General features: G+C 39.4%; 1 pseudogene; it reads left to right on the forward strand.

The window, feature by feature from the left end:
• Positions 1-6,277: 6,277 nt before the first annotated feature.
• On the forward strand, positions 6,278-7,418 carry LOC118537846 (hsc70-interacting protein pseudogene; annotated as a pseudogene).
• The last annotated feature ends 4,828 nt before the right edge of the window (positions 7,419-12,246 follow it).

The raw sequence follows: 12,246 nt of genomic DNA on the forward strand, positions 1-12,246 counted from the left end.
TCATGATACCAGGGTCCTGGGATCGAGCCCCACATCAGGCTCCCTGCTCAGCACGGAGTCTGCTTCTCCCTCTGCCTCTGCCCCTCCCCCCTGCTCATGCTCCCACGCACTCTCTCTCTCTCACTCACTAATAAATAAATAAAATCTTTTAAAAAAATAAAATGAGTATGTACAGTATGTCATTTATATAAGAGCATAAAACACCAAAATAATTTGGTGTTTCTTAGCCATTTTTTTTCCCTCCCCTACAAGAGGGGTAGGCCTTTGGAGAGGCCTAGAGTTATCTAATTGCCACTTTTCCAGGTCAGATAAAGCTCTGGTAAAGTAGTTCACCTTGGAGGAGAAGTCTTTGTCATGGAGGATATTCTGTGTGTATTTCAAAGTGATTACTTTTCCTCTGGTCATAATTTAAAGGATTAGTTTCTCCCTCCTCCTTCCCAAGACGAGAGAATTTTTCTCTGCTCTTTACCAGGAGAACCTGGGGGACTCCTGGAAGTAAAGTGCACAAAAGTGCGAGCCTTCCCGAAGATTAACCACTCAGGAGTGTTTAACTCTCAAGCTAGTCCACACTTTGCCTGCAGCATTTGTCAAAATGATCATTTAAGTGTTCCTACCAGTTACTGGCTCTAGCCACCTCTGCTCCCAGTAAGCAAAGTGTGGCTGTGATTTTCTTTATTTGCCTATCTCTCCAGTTTTGTGGAGGCAGTTTGCCCTGTGGCCTCAATTCTCCAACGGATCCAAGAAAAGTCATTGGTTTTCAGTTTGTTTGGCTTTTTTCTTGTTGTGAAAATGGGAATGGTGACTTCCAAGCTCTTCACATGTTGGAACTAAAAGCACAAGCTCTCTCTCTCTCTTCTTTGTTCTCTCTTTTTGTTCTATTCCCTTCTCCCATCATTCCTCCCGCCCTTCCTCCTTTCCTTCTTACTGAAGCATTGTTGGCAAATGTTAATATCTGTCTAACCTCAGTGGTTTGAGTTCCCCTAAATTCAGGCTAGAGGCAACAGTGGTGGCATTCCTTGAGGAGGCAATGCTGTTCACTGAGAGCTTGAATTTACATTCCAGACTCACTTCGCAGTTATTAAAATAAAATGAGCTTCAGTTTCCGTAAAAAGACCCACAGTAATCAAATCAGCAAGAAAGCACATAGACCTCCAAAGCTCACTTAATAGTCCTTTGGCACATTAGAAAGGCATTTTAAAGCATTCCAATAGCTAACACTTAAGTGTGTTCCAGACAGGAGATATTGCTTTGACAGTCATTCCTGGTGCATCCTATTCACCTGCCTTTCATCCAGAAGCAGTAAGGCTCTTGAGGGTTTTCAGGGAGTTAGACTGGTAGAAAAAGGCCCTCAGAATGAAGACTCATGTCCACTCAAGGTTCAAATTGAAGCACTTTATGAAGCCAACACACCTGGGTTTGTAAGCTATTTAAGATTTTGATTATCACTATTAATCATCTTTATAATAATAGCAACAACAACAAAATACTTTAGTCTCATCCAGCATATAATTCCAGTACTGCCTGGTTTTATGTATAAATGGTTTAACATGCCCACTATTACAATTTTTATTTTCCCTTATTCATAAGTAAAAGCTTATGTTTTACCAGGGATTTACATCATGTTAGGATCTTGTTGACCAGCTTCACATTCAGAGTATTGTTTTCCCTCACATAAGTACATACCAAATGGTTTGGCATGAGTTCAGGTGTCCCTAGTATACTGTTACCTACCAGCCACAGCTGCTTCTGGATGTTAGATTTCTCTCCCTGCCGTGGCCAGATTTTGCCATGTGCCCTTCTGCTGGAGGTTGGGTGGTGGTTAGTTATATGATATTATATTAGTTAGATAGGGCTGCCATAACAAAATACCACAGACTGGGTGGTTTAAAAACAGAAATTTATTTTCTCATAATTCCGGGGACTAGAAGTTCAAGATCAAGGTATCAAACAGTATTGATTTCATCTGAGGCCTCTCTCCTTTGCTTGTAGATGTCTGTCTTTTCCCTGCATCCTCACATGGTTTTCCCTCTGTGTGTATGTCTGGCTCCTAATCTTCTCTTATTGTATGATACCAGTCATATTGAATTAGGACCCATCTTAATGCCCTCATTTTAACTTAATTACCTCCATAAAGACCCCATCTCTGAATACAGTCATATTCTGAGGTGCTGGGAGTTAGGAACTCAACATACAAATTTGGGGGGACACGTTAATTAACCACACTGGAGACAGAGAGGGAAAGATCATTTTTTTAAGTTGCTCACTGTATTTGAGGCACTTTACAACATTATCTCATCCTCACAAAATCTTATGAAGGAGGGGTTATTAGTTCTGATTTACAGATGAAGAGACTGCAACAGAAAGTCAGGCTGTTAGGGAGTGCTGGGGTCAAGATGAACACCTGGGTCCGGCCAGCTTCCCAGCCCATGTTCTGTCCACCAGATCACACTACTTGTCTTTGCCTGATGTCCTCTGTGTCTTGCTCCTTTGGCCGTCTCTACTGAGTGACTTGAACTCTTGGCACCACCACTGCTTACTCCCCAATCCAAATTATCAGTCAAGAGATTTCAGGAAATAAACACGACTTGTCACTAGAACAGGTGATGGGCTCTTGTCCTAGAGTAATCCAAAGCCTCAGGCCTTCCTTACAGCCTCAAGGTCAGCACAGACTCAGTAATTAGAGCAATACATTTACTGGGCAGTTTCCCTTACTGTATCTTCCCAACCGGGGGTGCTCCAGGCATCACTTACAGCAAATCACTGCTCAGGGATCTGGGAGCATGTTCTGAGGCAGTTGCTGTAGGAATGCCTGTTATCACTAGGCACAATGTCCTAGAAATACCTCTTCCGAGCTTAGCACATTCCTTGCAACTAGGACTCATGGCAAAATAATCCTTTAATACAGGCCTATCATACACCAAACATGTTATTGAAACATTTGCATTGCTTCTTTTAAAACCTACAAATAGGACCAGGCTTGAATGTAGGCCAAGGGGACAGCTGCCTCTGGAATGATTTCAGGACACCCAGGAAAATGTCCTTGATTAAAGAACTTTGTCTCCCACTGGATATTGCTTTTCTGGCTTGTGTTCTGTTTTTCTTTTTAATTACCTACATTTTTCACTCTACTATTGTGAGATGAATTATTTTTGTATTATTGAGCAATTAACTCATATTCTATTTACAGCTCTCAGACAAAATGCTAAGCAATTGCTCTCTCAGAACTTCCCCATTTGCAAATAACTGAGGTTGATCTGCAAAGGTTTCAGAGTTAATTCAACGATTTGATTAGTACTGACGCTGACAGAAAGCAAAAAGAGAGTCGTTGGACTTGAGTCTTCAGCTCTGCCACACAAGTACATATCATTTCACATTGATTTTTGCAGGCACTCCTCCCGGGCTGATCCGCTTCAATTTACAGAGACAGTCTTGGTACTTGTAGTAAGGAGTAAATATTAATCTATAAAACTTGGGAATTTGCCTCTATACAGAAGAAATTATAAATATAGGCAAAAATCATAAGAACTAGAAGGGAATTTAGAGATCATTTATTTCAGTCCCCTGATTTTGTGGCTAAGAAAACCTAAATTTAGTAAAATTAAGCGATTCATCCAAGGCTTCACAATAAGTTAATGACAGAACTAGACATTGACCCCAAGTCCTGGCCTCTCCCTCCATTTCCTATTATACCCTGAATAGGTATGTACGTCTCTACCGGCCTCCAAAATTGGGTTTCAAAACAACACAGTTGTTTTTTTTTAAAAAAAAAAACATAGTTTTTTAAAGACTAAATATAAGTCAGGAAAAATCCATGTGTTAGTCTTTAAAGATATTCAAATAACTAAGTTATGACTTCTGCCAGCTTAAAAAAGAGGAAATGTGATATTTAAAATGGCATACTAAAACATCATCTATTTCCTAAGTTTTATTTCAATTTACAGTATTTTTAAACCCCTATGTGTAGTTCCTGTACTTCTATGATGTAACTCTGAGTCTAAACTAACAGCTGAAAATGAAAATACGAGGCAGTAGAAGCAGTGCCAAAACCAGGGTCATTTACAGAAAACGCCCTAAAGCGTTCTGAGGGGACCCTGTCGAGGACTGTAGACCTAAAAGTTAAACCTGTTTGGTTCATGGGCTCATACTGACACAAATTATGTTCTTGCTCTTCTGCCAAGTTGATCTAACCTTCAGGTAGTCTGCACCATTCTTGGGAGCAGGTGTTTATGAGGATGCAAAGGGCTCCTCTCAAGTCCTGCCCTCTGGGGTCTTTCTCATCACCCTTGTACTTTATAGTAATCATTACCTGTGACCCCCCCCCCCCCCCCGCCCTATTGATCGTATGTACTGACTAGTACCATACTTATTTATGTTCCTGTCCTAGCTCCCTTAGATCATAAGATGACCGTTTTCAGGTGTTTGTGCCCATTACAGGACCGAGGGCAATACTCTGCATGCCATGTGTGGCCCAGAAATACTTGTTGAATAAATGAGTAAGTGCGTAACTGCCTAAGATGAAAAGTCACATCTGTTACAAACTGGTTGCATAAGAAAATACAATATATTTCATGTGTTTAAGAATTTAAAAGTTTACTATGAAAGGAAATGTCATTTCTTATAAATGTGTATGGATGGCCATTATTCTCATTATTTACACTTTTCTGTCCTGTTGGTGGATTTATCTGTTACTTTTGGATCTTGGCTTGCATTAGTGAATATAAGTTGCACTGAAGATGTCTATGGAGATGCCTAAAATAGTCATGCATCTATTGTGGCAAGAGAAATTTAGAATAGTCCAGGTTTCTTAATTTACAGATAAAGCAATCAAGGCTTAAAACATTATATTTGTTCAAGGTCAAAAGTAAAAGCAAAGTGATGGTAGACACTATATTTGTCATAGATATCAAATAGGAATTCTTTTTTTACATATTTGTGAACTAAAAAAATGCATGCACTTGCACACACCTCAGTTTTTTGGCTTCTATGTGGAAATTAACTTTTAGGAAAGAATCCAAATTATTTGTTTGGTTGTTTGTTTTTTTAAAGTTTAATTTATTTATTTGAGAGTGAGAGAGAGCACAAGTAGGGGGGCAGAGAGAACAGACTCCTCACTGAGCAGGGATTTTTTTCCCCCCTCCCAAGGTGGGGTCGATCCCAGGATCCTGAGATGATGACCTGAGCTGAAGGCAGACAACCAACTGAGGCACCTGGTGCCCTGAAAGAATCCAAATTATAATTGGAGTAAAGATCCGACATAAACATGCCACTAGCTTCGCTTAACTTTGTGCAGAATGTCCTAATATTAAAGGGAGCTAAATATTGACATGGTTTATTGGGATGGGGAGGAAGAACAACACCAAGGAGCAGCCGGGTATTCTAACTTCTCACGATGCTGTAGATTTTTTTTTAAGTAAAAAAAGTAGAAGCGTGGACAGGCTGTCATCACCAGCAATACTAATTTTTTTTTTTTAAAGCTTATCACTTGGGGGAAAAATGAGTCTTCAGTAATTAAAGAAGAGTCATTCATAGTTGACTTACTTTTCTATCCTTTCTTACCTCGGGGGCTAGTGGCTCTTTTCTTTCCAGTTGATCTATTCATTTTCAGACCCCTGCTTTTCCCTGTGCTTCCCTCCCTGGGGTACCTGACAAAGACTCTTCATTCTTCAAGTCCAACTCAAATGTTCTCTCCCTTGAAGAATTTACTCTAATCCTCCATGTTAGAAGCATACACTCCCTTCATTGCATGTTCACAGATTTCTTCCACTCATGGTGGCTTTTATTAGAGCCTGAGTCCCTGAACATGATAGGACCCTCACCAGCTCCTATCACTCTAAGCTTGGTCATTGTCCTGGATTTAAGTCCTGACTCTGAGCTTCCTCTCTCATGACCATTGTTCTCAATTGTTTCCTACCTTTTCCTTTTCCTCCTTCCAAAATCTTTGCACTGCATACTCTGGAAGCCATAATGCAGTAGTTTTGAGGATATTTTGATCATGAACAAAAAATAAATCCTTTTCTTTTTCACAACTCAGAAAACACATGGAATATGTATATATTTTATAGAACAATGTGGACTGCACTGTAGAATCTTCCATTGTCTTTTTTAAAAAAATACTCATTGTTGGACAATTGTATATCCACATAAAAAAAATGAAGTTATATCCTTACCTCATACCATACACAACACTTAACTCAAAATTAATCATAGACCAGCACCTGGAATCGGGCTGCAACCTCAGCCGCGCCTGCCGCTGGCCGCCTGCCACCGCCTCTGGACCATGGACCCCCGCAAAGTGAGCGAGCTTTGGGCCTCGTGAAAATGTGTAAGCAGGATCCAAGTGTTCTGCACACCGAGGAAAGGCGCTTCCTGCAGGAGTGGGTGGAGAGCATGGGGGGTAAAATACCACCTGCCACTCATAAAGCTAAATCAGAAGACAATATCAAGGAAGAAAAAACAGATAGTAAGAAGGCAGAGGAAAACATAAAGACAGGCGAACCATAGTGATCCAGAAATTGACAATGAAGGTGTGATTGAACCAGATACTGATGCCCCTCAAGAAATGGGAGATGAAAATGTAGAGATAACCGAGGAAATGATGGATCAGGCAAATGATAAAAAAGTGGCTGCCATTGATGCCCTAAGTGATGGTGAACTACAGAAAGCCATTGACTTGTTCACAGATGCCATCAAATTGAATCCTCGCTCGGCCATTCTGTATGCCAAGACAGCCAGTGTCTTCATCAAATTACAGAAGCCAAATGCTGCCATTCGATACTGTGACAGAGCTATTGAAGTAAATCCTGATTCAGCTCAGCCTTATAAGTGGCGAGGGAAAGCACACAGACTTCTGGGCAATTGGGAAGAAACAGCACATGATCTTGCCCTTGCCTGTAAACTGGATTACGATGAAGATGCTAGCGCAATGCTGAAAGAAGTTCAACCGAGGGCCCAGAAAATTTCTGAACATCAGAGAAAGTATGAGCAAAAACGTGAAGAGCAAGAAATCAAAGAAAGAATAGAAAGGGTTAAGAAGGCTCGGGGAGAACATGAGAGTTAAGAAGGCCCAGAGGGAGGAAGAAGCCAGACAACAATCAGGAGCTCAGTATGACTCTTTCCCAGGTGGCTTTCCTGGAGGAATGCCTGGTAATTTTCCTGGAGGAATGCCTGGAATGGCAGGGGGGATGCCTGGAATGGTAGGGGGGATAGCTGGAATGGCAGGAATGTCTGGGCTCAATGAAATTCTTAGTCATCCAGAGGTTCTCACAGCCATGCAGGATCCAGAAGTTATGGTGGCCTTCCAGGATGTGGCCCAGAACCCAGCGAATATGTCAAAATATCAGAGCAATCCAAAGGTTATGAATCTCATCAGTAAATTATCAGCCAAATTTGGAGGTCAAGCATGTCTTTCTGAAAAATAAAGCCCTTGCTGAAGGAAAAGCAACGATTACCTAAAGGATGTCACAATAATACAAACCTGTGTACCTCTGACCTTCTCATGAAGAAAGCTGGGGTGCTGTGAAGAGAATCCCTACCCCTCTGCCCCACATGCAACTGAAACATTCTATAGTGGTTTGCCATTAGGGTATTCATTCAGATAATGTTTTCCTACTAGGAATTACAAACTTTAAACACTTTTTAAACCTTAAAAATATTTAAAAACATATTAAAAGGGTGTGTTAGTCCCTAAAAAAAAAAAAAATTAATCATAGACCTAAATATAACAGCTAAAACTATAAAACTTCTTGAAGAAAACATAAGAGAAAATCTTTGTGACCTTGGGTTGGACAAAGTTCTTAGATAAAATACCAAAAGAAAAATCCATAAAAGAAAAATTGATAAATTGTATTTCATCAAAAACTTATGTGCTTCAAAAGATACCATTAAGAAAATGCAAAGACAAGTTACGGGCTGGAAGAAACATTTGCTAAGGAAATATTTGTTGATCTTATACCTGATAAAGAAATATATCAAGGCCCCTCATAATTCAATAATAAGAAGAAAACAACCCAGTTACAAAATGCACAAAAGACATGAAGCTATATGAATGGTCAATAAGCACAGCAAGATGTGCTCAACCACATTAGGGAAATTAGAACCACAATGAGATACCCCTATAGACCCCACAATAAGAGACATAATCAAAAGACTAACACTACTGACCGGAGAGTATGGAGCAACTGAAACACCTATACATTGCTGTTGGGAATGTAAAATGGGACAGCCATTTTGAAAAATAATGTAGCCATTTCTAAAAAGTTAAACATAAACTTGTCATATAATACAGCAGTTCCACTCCTAAGGATATATCCGAGAGAAATAAAGACATATTTCCATCCAAACACATATACACAAATGTTTATAGCAGCATTATTTATATTAGCCCCAAACTGGAAACAATCCAAATGTCTATCAACTAGAGAACACAATATGGTATATCCATATATTGAACTATTTAGCAATAAAAAGAAAATATCAGTATATGTTCAATGTAGATGAGCCTCAAAAACACCATGCTAAGTGGAAGAAGCTAGACACAAAAGACTATTGTATGATTCCATTTATATGAAGTGTCTAGAAAATGCAAATATAACAAGACAGCAGATCAGGGGTTGCCTAGGGCTGAGGATTTGAATGAATTGAAGTAAAACTTTGTTGGAAATGTTCTAATACTGGATTATGGTGATGGCTTTATAACCATAAATTTGCTAAAAATTACTTGTACACTTACAATAGGTGTATAAATTATACTTCAACAAAGCTGCTTTAAAAGTTAAAAATAATACTGGACAAAACCTGCTAAAGTGACTTCTTGGCCCACTAATGAGTCATGATCTATTGTGGAAAACATTGCCTTATTGTATAGTAAGCTCATGTCCCTAGATCCTTAAACTTCTCCCTGAAAATCCCCTCCACTTCTTGCTCTAACTGGAACCAGGGCATCAGTTTTATTTCCCAATGTTATACCCAGCTCTCCCCCAAACATGGGCTTACCATTTTCTCCTGTGGAGTTCGTCATAGGGTTTTTCCTTCTTATACCCCTTCCTCACATCTGATTAATGGTCAAGTTCTCCAGTGGTACTTCCTCAAACCTGGTCACATTTGTCTATTTCTACTCCACTGCCTTAGTTCAGGCCACGATCCTCTCTTGACTACTGATTATTGAAACAACTTCCATTTGGTTGCTTTGACTCGAATCTTGCCTTTTTTAAAGCACAATCTTGTTGTGCTAGTATCTGTTTAAGCATTTTAATTGTTTCCAGTGCCCATAGGGTAAAGTCTGAACTATGTGCCTGTCTCCCCTAAAAACCAATCACTCCTCTAGGATAGAAATTTAAGTGTTTATACTCATTTGTCCTCTGTAGCCCCCAGCACAATGGACTCCACGTGGTTGGTCGTAATCTGATATGCATTTGTGAGTGAATGAATGGGAAAGGGCTTTTCAAAGAACTGTATTAGGACCCAAGAGTTTCTGGTTCCCCAGGAAGTTCTTGGCTTTGGTTTCACCAGCAGAGCAAACAAGAGGCTCCTGGTAACAACATGCAAACTTACCAAATGTTCTACATTCCTGAAATCTGCCTTGGGACTCATCATTCAGACACTTTTTTGACTCAGGAGAGTTGATTAGCTTGGCTCTGGACTCCAGTCAGCAGCCTCTTCTTGCCAGGCACTCCTAGAATCTTCCAAAGACGAGGAAGAACACATTTGACATTTATATCGAACACAGAGATTTGAAAGATACTCTGCACATGTGTGGTAATAGTTTATATCCCAAATGTCTCCAGAAAAGTTTAGTTTGCATCATGATTGAGCCTGGTGAAGTGACAGATCTGCTCTACAGGAAGTAGTACGGGAAAGCATCTCACTGTCCTTTCCTGTTTGCCAACGTGAAAATAAACTCTGTCAAAGTGCACCTTCTTGGTTCACTGCTGAAACAGAGCTGGGCACCTTTAGGGATTTACTTGGCTGCCTATGTCTAAAAAGGTTGTTTTTGTTTGATTCTAAAAGTTCTGCTGCATTTTTCAGAAGAAGAGTTGGATAACTTATTTTTTACCCAAAGCTCTTACTGAAAAGAAAAATCACCATTGCATTCAGCCAAATTAAGGCTGCTTTCTGTTATGAAAGAATAGAATTCTTACAGAGGACTTTACATGTAGCCATTTTGACACTTACCTTGGTCTTCAAACTTTAATTAGATCATGTTCTTTTCTTCAGAGAGATAAAAAATAAAACATAAGAGCCAGGATTCATAGAGCAAAAATCTTCACTGAACTGACTCCTCAGAAGGGACCATTTTTAAATAATTAAATTACCTTTGGGGTTATATTTGAAAATGTTTTAAGATATTTTACAGTTACATTTCCCTGCATTCTCTGTTCTTGCCATCTCTTTGTTTTACATGTACACTTTTGCTTTATTCTAGAAGACCATTCTCTCTCTGTTCTGGCCAAGCCTTCTCTTCCTGCGTGCCCAGTTTAAGTGCTCTTTCCTCCAGGAGGCCTATCCTGGACTTGAGCCATCACGAATACTTTTCCGGAGAACTACTTATTACATTTTGACCAAAGGTTACCAACTGGGGGTAGGGGTTTGGGGAGGAAAGCACGTAAGAATCTTAAATGTAATTTTAAAAGGATGTCATAATATATTTTGAAATAAAAGAAAAAAAGCTATTAATATGGATTTAGGGACATGAAAAAGAAACAATCTTTTTGAGAGTATAGAAAGTAACCTCTCTTGTACCCACCTAGAGATTCTCTAGGTGCAATGCTTTTTGTTTAATTGAGAAAAACTAACATGGAGTCTACACCACACAGAGCATTTAACATGTAATACTCAACATGTGTAAAGTTCTTAACAGTTTACAAGTTCTACACAGTTCTCAGTCCTTATTCTAACCTCACAGGTAGGATCAGAATTATCATCTCTTAGGTAAGATAGCTGAGTGTCAGAGAAATTAAACCTAAGAAATGACACAAGGGTAGTAAGGGGGAGACCCAGAATAGGATCTCTATTTAGTTTGCTTTCTTTTGCACCATGCTAATGAAGGGGATCAGAATATGCCACCCCCAAAATATGCCACTATGACATAAAGATTCTTTTGAACTGAAGGCAATTAAGAAAACAGCAGACATAGGAGGAGTTCGCTCTCCTCCCCCCTTTTCAGCCTCAAAGCAAGCATAAATTTCCCTTTGTGAAAGTGGCCCCTCTCCCCTCTCCCAAACCTGGAAGAGAACATAAAACGCTGACTTAAGTCTGCATAACAAACCTTATAAATAACCCTTACTTTCCATTACTTTCTCCCATATATTTACCTTCCCACAATTTACTGCCCTACAAGTCCACATCCCTTTTCCTTTGTCTTGTCACTTCTATGCAATTTGTCATCCTTTGTTAAAATGGTACATAAGCTCCCAGGCCTAACCACTCTGGGGGATTTTCACTTCTTTTCTGTGAGGCTCCCCATGTACATAGGATATAAACCTGTTCTGTTAACAGTTAATTCCCAGGACCTGTTAATTCCCAGTACCCAGCCAAAGGGAGTAACCTAAGAGGGCAGAGGAAAAGGTTTCCCTCCCTTACATTACCATCTGGAATTTCTCACATCTGGGATCTCCAAATTCTTGAGAGTTCTTTTCCACTAACCTTTTGATGGTGTCCAGTACAATTATGAGTGAGTGGGTGGATGGATGGATGGGTGGATAGATTTGCTACAAGAGATATTTAAGTTTAACATGTAGGTGTTACAGAATTGAAATTACAGGGATAAATATTTTGGCTTCCCCAATACCTTGTTACTATTCTCTAAATTAAGAAATCTATAGAAACCCTGAAGCTATTTAGATGTTAATCATGATTATTAATTTGATACAGCTGGAAAGATTAAGAGCTGATTTTGATCAAGGTCACAAGTCATTGGACACGATCATTCATTATTGTTCAATGAACACTTACTGTTCATTAGAAATTATTCCTCTTCTCAGTACACAGGTGAGCATGTTTATTTGCCCTTTAAACAGACTCCTCAAATGAAAACGAACAAGGTCTTTGATAAAGACATTAAAAGAATCAGTAAACTAGTTACCAGTTATTTTTTCTTTTAAATATAGAATTCCTTTATATGAAAGGAGAAAGATGGGACAAAGTAGCTGGGCCAAGAAGGTCTGTACACAATAGAATTATCTGACATTTTTGCACGTGAAAATGGAGTACCTGTGCAAATCTAGCTGTGGCCCCCATGTGAATTTAGAG

This window comes from Halichoerus grypus, chromosome 9 (genome assembly GCF_964656455.1).
Source record: "Halichoerus grypus chromosome 9, mHalGry1.hap1.1, whole genome shotgun sequence".
Classification (NCBI taxonomy): domain Eukaryota; kingdom Metazoa; phylum Chordata; class Mammalia; order Carnivora; family Phocidae; genus Halichoerus; species Halichoerus grypus.